The sequence below is a fragment of the Pteropus alecto genome, unplaced genomic scaffold (assembly GCF_000325575.1).
Source record: "Pteropus alecto unplaced genomic scaffold, ASM32557v1 scaffold3, whole genome shotgun sequence".
NCBI lineage: Eukaryota > Metazoa > Chordata > Mammalia > Chiroptera > Pteropodidae > Pteropus > Pteropus alecto.
Genome location: NW_006442484.1, coordinates 17321408 through 17330431, shown reverse-complemented (window position 1 = coordinate 17330431; position 9024 = coordinate 17321408). Strand labels below are relative to the sequence as shown.

At 34.2% G+C, this 9024-nt stretch overlaps 1 pseudogene; it reads left to right on the top strand.

Moving 5' to 3' along the window:
* The first annotated feature begins 315 nt into the window (after positions 1 to 315).
* On the top strand, positions 316 to 435 carry LOC112470629 (annotated as a pseudogene).
* The last annotated feature ends 8589 nt before the right edge of the window (positions 436 to 9024 follow it).

Genomic DNA, 9024 nt, shown 5'->3' with positions numbered 1-9024 from the left:
AAATACTCAGGTGCAGTAACCATTATACAGTCATTTAGAAGTGTTTTGTTTACATTGTAAACCACCACTACTGCTGCTGAACACTTTCTTTAAATGTACAAGTGACTGGTTTTCTGAATACTCTATGGTCTTTAAAAATTCCAATTCATTTCACATGTATTCTACATCCTATACTCAGGCTCTCAGTCCCTTGATTTGTACAGTTCCAATAAACAGCTCCACTCCACTTCAGTGAACTCTTAGATCTTGTCAAACGCTGGAAATATTCCATTTCAGAAACCTTAATTTTAAATTTTTAGTATCAAAAAATAATTAGTCTACAGCCATGCCACCCTGAACACATCCAATCTCGTCTGATCTTGGAAGCCAAGCAGGGTCGGGCCTGGTTAGTACTTGGATGGGAGGCCACCTAAAAAAGACCGGGTGCTGCAGGTGTAAACAAAAAAAAAAAAGAAAGAAAAAGAAAAAAGAAAAAGAAAAAGAAAATGAAAAAGAAAAGAAAAGAAAAATAATATAATTAGACTGCATGTTATTGCTTAGGAAACTGCAACTAATTTCTCTATTTCATTATAATGAAACTTGTGGTTTTATTTTCTTCTCCCAGAAAGCCCTATGGTAAACCTCTGTCTTGTCACACCTTCTATTTTCTCACACCTTTCTCTTTCTATTGATTTAGAACTAAAATTCCTAAGAAATGATCAATTCACTCGCCTTCCTTCTGTGACTACGCTTGTAGTGCTGTGCATAGCTGGAAGAAAGTGCAGAAATTAGGCCATTGGTCCCACAGATACTTTTGATATCTAAAGCCATCTGGGTGCCCTGTGTTGCTGGCCAGTCTAAATTGTCCAAAACCAGTTCCATTTACTGTTATCCCAAAAGCCATTCTGCTCATTAATCTCATTCCGTTAAGGCCCTTGCTTGCCATTCTTACTCTTAGTATTATAGTCCTTAAATTACAGAGAGAATAGAGACTACCAAATAAATACTCTCAACTTCCTGCCCCTCATTTACAAATAAGCTACCATTTGATGTCTACTTACATACTTTCTCCTCATATTTTCTACACAAGGTAAATTATTTTGTCTATGTTCTGAGACATTCTTCTTTCACTTTCCAGGAGATTATTTTATATCTCTCTTTGTTTTCCCTTCTCCATTGACCCCATATCCTTCAACATGTAAATATGTTTATGCCTCTTTTATCATTTAATTGCAATGTTGGCTTAATCTCTCTCAGAGCTTAGGTACTCATTTGTTTCTTCAGCAAGTATTTATTAAGAACCTATTATGTACTAAACATTGGACTCATCAACCTTTTCATTGAAGCACATTTTTAAAGTGTAGTCTATCTTGAATAACTTCCCTTGCATCTAGTCATTTATGCATCAGCACCCTAAAACTTTACTTTGGTCTCCACTACACTATTGAAACTGTTCTGACTAAGATAATCATTACAGTGAACATCTTTCAATTTGTTTGTTATATACTTTGTTTAATTTGACAGTATTTATAACTCATTTGTCAACATCAAAAACAGTTTATCTCTTCTTCTAATTCTCTGTTCACTCCTCATCAAGTTCTGTTAAACATTCTCAAATTCTAATCTTCTACATCACTTAGATGCTAATGTTTACTATGATCTTTGTCTTCTATACTTTTTCTCCTCATTTTACCACTTATTACAGTAACATATGTAATTAGGATTTCCAAAGCTATGACTCTACCCAAGACCTATCTCCTGAGTTCCAAGTGTATATTACCACTGTCATAGCATTTAAACTTAAAATCAATATCTTCCACATTTTTTCCCCTGTTTTGTCCAATGGAATCTCATCCATTGAATGCCCATGCCAGAAGTTTGGGACTTCGTTTTCACCCTGTCTTTATTTCTACAAAGAATTAGTCAACAAATTCTGTGGATTCTACTAACTAAACTGTCTCTTGAATCCTTCCTTTCATCTAAGCTAATTTCCTTGCTTCAGACCTACCTTCTTGTCATCTGGCTTCTCAGTTACTGAAACGTCCTTCTAATTGGTCCCTCTCCCTCCAGTTTAGCTCCTCTTGACTCACTTCTTTACTATTACAGTATAAATATTTTTAAAGCATAATATTTCTCTGTTGGTAAACTTTAAAAATTAAAATTCCTTATCATTCCTTTATTCATTCACTCACTAAATATTTATAAAGAGTTATGAACCAGAAACTGAAATAGGCAATGCATACGCAGGGGTCATAAAATTGTTCTGGTCCCTGTCCCAGCTGAGAATACAAACAAGACCCTGTAAAACTCTCCAATCTTGATGCCTGACATTCTCTTCCACACAATCAACACTCCAGTTATGCCTCAAACCTCCTACCACATTTTAATGTGTGTATATGTCTGTCTGTCTGCCTCCGTGCAGACTACAGCTCTTGAGAGCAGAGATAGAATCATAACCGAATGTATTAATATCTGAATCTAGCATATTATCTTTGCTCAGTGATAGTGACAGTAAATCCTGATATAGTACTTACTACTTTCCATACGTTATTATAAGTGCTTTATAAGTACAGTAAATAGTCCATTTAATTGTAACACCTATTCTACAGGGTAGATACTATTATTATCCTCATTATACTAATGAGAAAAGTGAGGGTCAAAAAAATTAAATTTGCTGATATTCACCCATTTAATAAGCAGCAGATCTGGCATTCACACTCAGGCAAGATAGAGCTGAATACCAGAAAACAAATACTAAGTATTTTTTAGAGATGAATTCATATCCTCCAGAGATGCTGTTTCTTTATTTTAAAGTTATCTGATCAATACTTGCTAAATGATCTCTCAGTACATTTTAAATATTAATATAAGTGAAATAAGTGGAAAGTAAAATAGCTATAAATAAATATTGTCAGAATTTTGTGTTTAAAGCGATAGAATATTTCTCTTTTCTCATTTCATATGTTTTTATTAATTATTAGTCAAGTACTCTAAACTTCCTGAGTTCTTATTTTCTCATCTGCAGGAAGACCTGATTGAACTTGATAATCTCTAAGGACTCATCTAACTCTCTGTTACATGATTTTTGCAATTCTCCATGTTTTCCAATAACTTTCCATTCCTCCTTGCATCTAGAACAGGGCAAAATTATTAAGGCTAAACACATTGCCATCTAAATCTCTGTGTGGTTTTAGACATAGAAAAATCTCAGCAATGCAAATATTTAATTAAAAATTACTTTTAACTTCTGCTTAAGGTAGCCAGTGAGTTAAGACAACTGTCTCTAAAACCAAAAGTTCTGTTTTGTTGTTTTGTTTTTAATAGTTTTATAAACTAAAAGCTGAGTTTGTTTTATGAGGAACCTCAGAAATCATACTATATATGCAGAGAGATAGTGAAATACATAGATAGATCAATAGATGAGGGGATTAAGTTCCAGTCAAGAGAATGAAACATATAAATGCTGTGCTTGCTTCATCCCTTGACCACATTAAAATTATAATTAAATTATAGAACAATCAACCTGGACAAACATCTGAAAACTAACTAGCTGAGCAGAAGTCCTATAACTAAGGATATAAAGAAAAAGCCACATTGAGAGTGGTAGACAGGTAGAGATGTGAAACAGTCTGGCCCTACATCCATGTGTGGCAGTCAAAGATCAGAAAAGAATTCTCAGCAGCAGAGGTCCCCCTGAATAGCAAGGGGTCTTAGGCCTACATTGGCTCCCCAGCCTGGAGCACCAGTGCCAGGAAAAGGAGCCCCCACCACTAGGGATTCTGTCCATCTGGGAGAGATGAAAGAAACCCAGGCATCCTCATAAAGGTTGTTCATACAGACTCGTACATCCAGTCACTTGCCCTCAGCTTCAACAGAAGAACAGCAGCTTGGGGTGTGCCAGAGACATACAGGGAAATACTGAGTTGTGTAGCTTCAGAACAAGGGCTGGAGAGAAAGCTGCCATTGTCCCTGTGTTGAATTATCTCCCCTGTAGCCAGTGGGCCTGTGCCATCTTTTCTGTGTTGAGCCCTCCCCCACACAGCCAAATCTGAATTTTCATTGGCCTAGTGAGCTCTATTTCCTCCACCCTGGTGATTCTCTGGGACTCCGCCCCATCCAACTTACACAGCACCAGAGGCTTTTGCAAAGCTGTCAGGCAGCCAGTGTTGACTCACACTACAGTCTTTCTTGGACACCTCTCAAGAGTCTACAGGCCTCAGGTGGGTGGTGGCTGGCCTTGGTGTGCTCTGAGCCTTTTGTAGAGTGGACCCAGGCTCAGCACTGACACCAAATCTAAATCTATATTAACTCCGTGAACACTATTCACCTCATGCTGGTGACTTATCATGATGATCACTTCTTTAGGTATATAAATTTTGAATAACTATGGTGTATACCTGAAACTCATATACTATTGTATGTCAGCTATATTTTAATAAATATCTTTTTAAAAGGGTGAAGTGATTCAAAATAAATAATTTTTATGAAGCATCATTAATTCCTATATCATTCATACTTTGTTATTAATAATTAACTACACATATTTTGTCATTTTTGACCAATTTTTTTATTTTTGTCAGTTAATAATACAATAAATATGTCATTCTATTTCTATATTAAATAGCCAGAAATTGAACACATACAAGTAAATCAAGTTTTAATCTTGCTTTGTTTGTTTCAACTTTAGTTATTTGTAAAGCAATTTTTTCTTCAGTTCTCTGAAATCCTAAAAATTCTGTACTCTTAACTTTTCTTAAAGCCAACAAAAGCTATTAGCATAGTGCCTGAATTAATAAAATCTTATTTAATCCAAGTGACCTTTTTCAGCATTTTATTTTAAAGTTTTTTTCTCTATTGGAAAGAAGACCCACAGTTCTTATTTCACATATTGATGTTTCAAAGAAGGAGTCTCTACTACTCAGTTTCCTCAACCAAGTGCTATGAGAGAACCAAAGAAGTATAAAATGTGACACCAGAAGAGAACTTGACAAGTGGGAGAAAGGAAAACCCAGCTGATGAGAAATGACCATGAAAGCAGGTCCATTGTTTCTTGATGACCGTGATGTTTATGGAAATCAAGAAGATTTGATTCTTATATCAGGCTTTTCTTGCCTTGGATCTGAGTCCTACTTTGAAAACAGAATCAATCCTACATCTCTTCTCTGTTGAGATTCAACCAGACAAAAGAATTGGACAAAAATATTGCAAAACAAATAAGGAAAATGATTAAGATATACAGTATACAAAGACTTTTTACAAAGATAATAATCTAAAATTTGATAACAACAAAAACTTAATTGGAGAAAGAAAGGTCAAAGATTTGAAGTAATTTACAAAAGAAGATGTTCAAATTGCTAGGGAGACTAATGTTAAAATTGAAAGTGCACCTACTCTATCTCAGCAGTTTCATTCTTGGATTACCCACTCCATTAAATAAAGAGTAAATTCATAAAGATGTATGTATAGAAGGTTTTTATTGCAGTATTAATTTTAATGGAAAAATAAAAACAAACAACACTCATTAATAAAAATGGATAAATGATAGATCCATTAAAAATGAGATATAAATTTAAAAATGTGTTAACTCTCTCAGATGACAAAGAATTATTTCTTATATTTATTGTTTAATGAGAAAAGCATGATGCAGTCAAATGTATAGAATATGATCCAATTTTTATAAACGAAACTAAGTATACAAAATGGGAACAAAATGAAAAAAATTAATCCATCCAAGCATGTGTATAATTGAGTAAGTAAGGAAAAAGTGTAGAAGGATACACATCAGATAGTCTCACGTGTGAGTGGTAGAGAATACAAGGAGGGGGGAAAGGGTGGCAAAAATATCCAGAGAAGAAGGGTCCCTAAGAAAATCATTTTAGAAACTTAATCCCATTACTATACAATTGCATATGTGTTTTAGAAAAATGTATGAAAGAGAGTTAAACAATGTGTTCATTCTGGTATACTTAGTCAATGTAATTTCAGAGAAATTACTTTCTTCTCTAAATCCTTCTGTATTATTCTGAACTGTTTGTTGTTTGTTTGTTTGTTTACATTGAGCATATGGGCAAGCAAGTAAACTAACAAACAAACCCAAACAGAATATGAGTGTACCTGTATATGGATACATAAAAATCCTTACTGTCTATGTTCAGTGAGTCAAAATAAGATAATATGTTGAAAGCATTCTCTTCAGTGACTAAAGATGGGCTACCATTCTTGACAGTGATAAATGAGTACAATAGGCTTTATAAATGCTACAGTAGAAAATCAGGTAGAATGGACTACTAGAGACAGTCCAAACATAATTTGAGTCTTTGAACTTCATGAGAATAGAAGCAAATAGCCAGACTAATAAATTCCACTTCCCAAGGGCAAAAGGTGGAATGTTCATAGAAGAGATGGAATTAAGTGAAGGTGAGCATGCTTAAACCACATTTTATGACCTTTTTAATCCTCTAAAATCTGGTAGCATTTGAAATTTCTGTTTTAATTCCTCAAAATTAATGGCATAATTTTGTACAAGAATGAGTTCTTATATGTATACTTTCATGTCTATAATGCAGTCATAAAATCCAAGCCCACGCATATGTTATCAAATGTTTAATCATTCTTTATTTCTTCATGAGGGTAAAAAAAAACACCTTCAATAAAACATTAAAGTGGTAAGTCTTTCAAGGAGCTCTTCATTTAAATCCTTCTTTCAAAACTACAGGACCCAGCTCACCATCATAAAATCCAAGGTAGAACAAACAAATACCTAGGGAGCAATTTTTCCAGCCTTAAAAAACTGTTTGTATCAATTGCTGAAATAAGTCACCTTCAACACTTCGTTACAGGAAGTATTTATTTCTGTGCATACTGATCTCTGTCAAAAGGTTCAGTTCTTCCTTTAGGATAAAATATAAATAATACTGAATCTCTTGCAAGTCTCTAAGCTCATTCATTATGTCTGAAGGACCAGGAGATTACTCTAGGGAGAAAAGGAGCCTTGAAAAGAAATTCAGGCTGTTATGGCCGGAATATACTATATTCATCTTCCCCTTGTGGTGCATCGAATGACAGGGTGCAGCTCTTTCTCTAGGATTGTCCACATAAAAAGGTGAAAGCTGTCTTATTACAGAGAAAGAGAACGATTAGATGATGATAGATGATAGATAGATAGATAGATAGATAATTGATAGATAGATAGATAGATAGATAGATAGATAGATAGATAGATAGATAATAATAGATGATAGATAAAAACAAGGGAGGGAGAGTAAAATAAAAAATACCAATTTTTCTCCTATAGGAGCTTTTAATAGCATTACTACTTTTTGTCACTTTTATTTACGTATTTAAAGCAACCTTATAATTTGCAATAAGACTATAAACTCCCTGTTTAGTTTTTCAAGTGTCTGGTTTGAAATGGATCATTAAAAAGTTACTTTTGCTTTAATTAAATAAACAAAATAGTCATTTTATTCTTACATGAACCTCCAGGATGTTCAATTAATTATTGCTACATTAAGCTTGACTGAGTTGCTAGGCTAATGTGCTTTTATCATTTTGCCAAGGATGAACATGCAACTGGTTTACAGGAGGATAGGATGTCTCTGACTTTCATATGCCTCCTGTCATTGGCATTCTGAATATAAATACAAGTTCCACTGCTCAGTAAACACTATTAATCTGTAGCTTATACAAATCAGAAACCTATTAGTTTAACTGTTTTAATAAGCAATGGAATCAGAGCTATTGTTAGTCCACTTATCTTAAAGAGAAGTGTTCTGTAACTGCAAAATTTTATTCCACTATTATCAATGGGATTTTTGTTAATATATCAAAATATTTCATGATATAGAGAGATTACTGTAAGATTACACCTCAGACAGTTCTTTTACAATAGCAATGGTCAGAGGTTACAGTGGCAATGCTACAAACATATTATTTATTTAATACCCTACTGTTTACGGTTTATAAAACATTTTATTTGTCATTCTTTTCTTCCTCATTACTTTTGATTCATTTCATTTTTGGTATAGACAGGGAAAAAAGGATGGAAGGAAAAATTTAATTAATTGTTCCAGGGAGAATAATACAAGGAAAATATTGCATACATTTAAGACTTTGAACCATAAGAGATTTCAGTTTCTATATTGCAATGACAGTTAATTGCCTGAGCCCTAATACATCACAATCCTTTTCTTTATGAGGAATGTAACAGCAATTGATATGCTAAAGATGCCCACGTGGGGCTCACAGATCCCCAGAGCCTCAGAACACTAAACATATTATTGCCATTGAAAACAAAATCATTTCTCTTACTCAAAATAACATGGTGGATATTTGACTTGTAAAAGTCCATGTGTGTTTCAGCCCTGGTTTTGTGTAAGATATTCAGTCTCACTATGCGGACATCCCTCCATATCTACTGTGTCTGGGGTTGCAAGTGGAATACAGTCACTCAATAAGATGTGGAATTACTAAAACACGAATTCATGTTGAGCTTCAGGTCCTCTGAACTGTATGGGCCATTTCCAAGGCTTTTATCTAATGGTACACTTGTAATTATACAATTCTAATTTTATATTCTTTTCTTAAGTGCCACAAAATTGTTTGTGGTTCAGCCCCCACAAAAGCTGAATCGACTTCTAGAGTCAGTATATCTGCCTCATTAAATGGATGTATGAATGAATAAAGATGCTAAGCAATTATTTCTTGAAGGTGATGTTTCATCTCTGCCCTACCTCACTTACTGATCATCAATACATTAAATACATTTGGGATCTGTATTTTTCTCTGAAAATATTTGATGTATCTCTAGCTCTAAACTTCTCCTACTTATATATAACCTCCTAGAGCACACTCTTCCTCATTTTTCACTCAAATGGATAAATCCTCTTTCTCTCATCTCCTGGAGAGCTATAGACTTAAAATCTTTCCTAATTTCCTAGCTATCTATTTCCTTTTTCAATTCATTCCCTCCCTGCTCAACCTGGTTCCCATGGTCAGCAATTTTAGAAACATCATAAGACATTCCTGGCCCCTCTTCAGTCAACT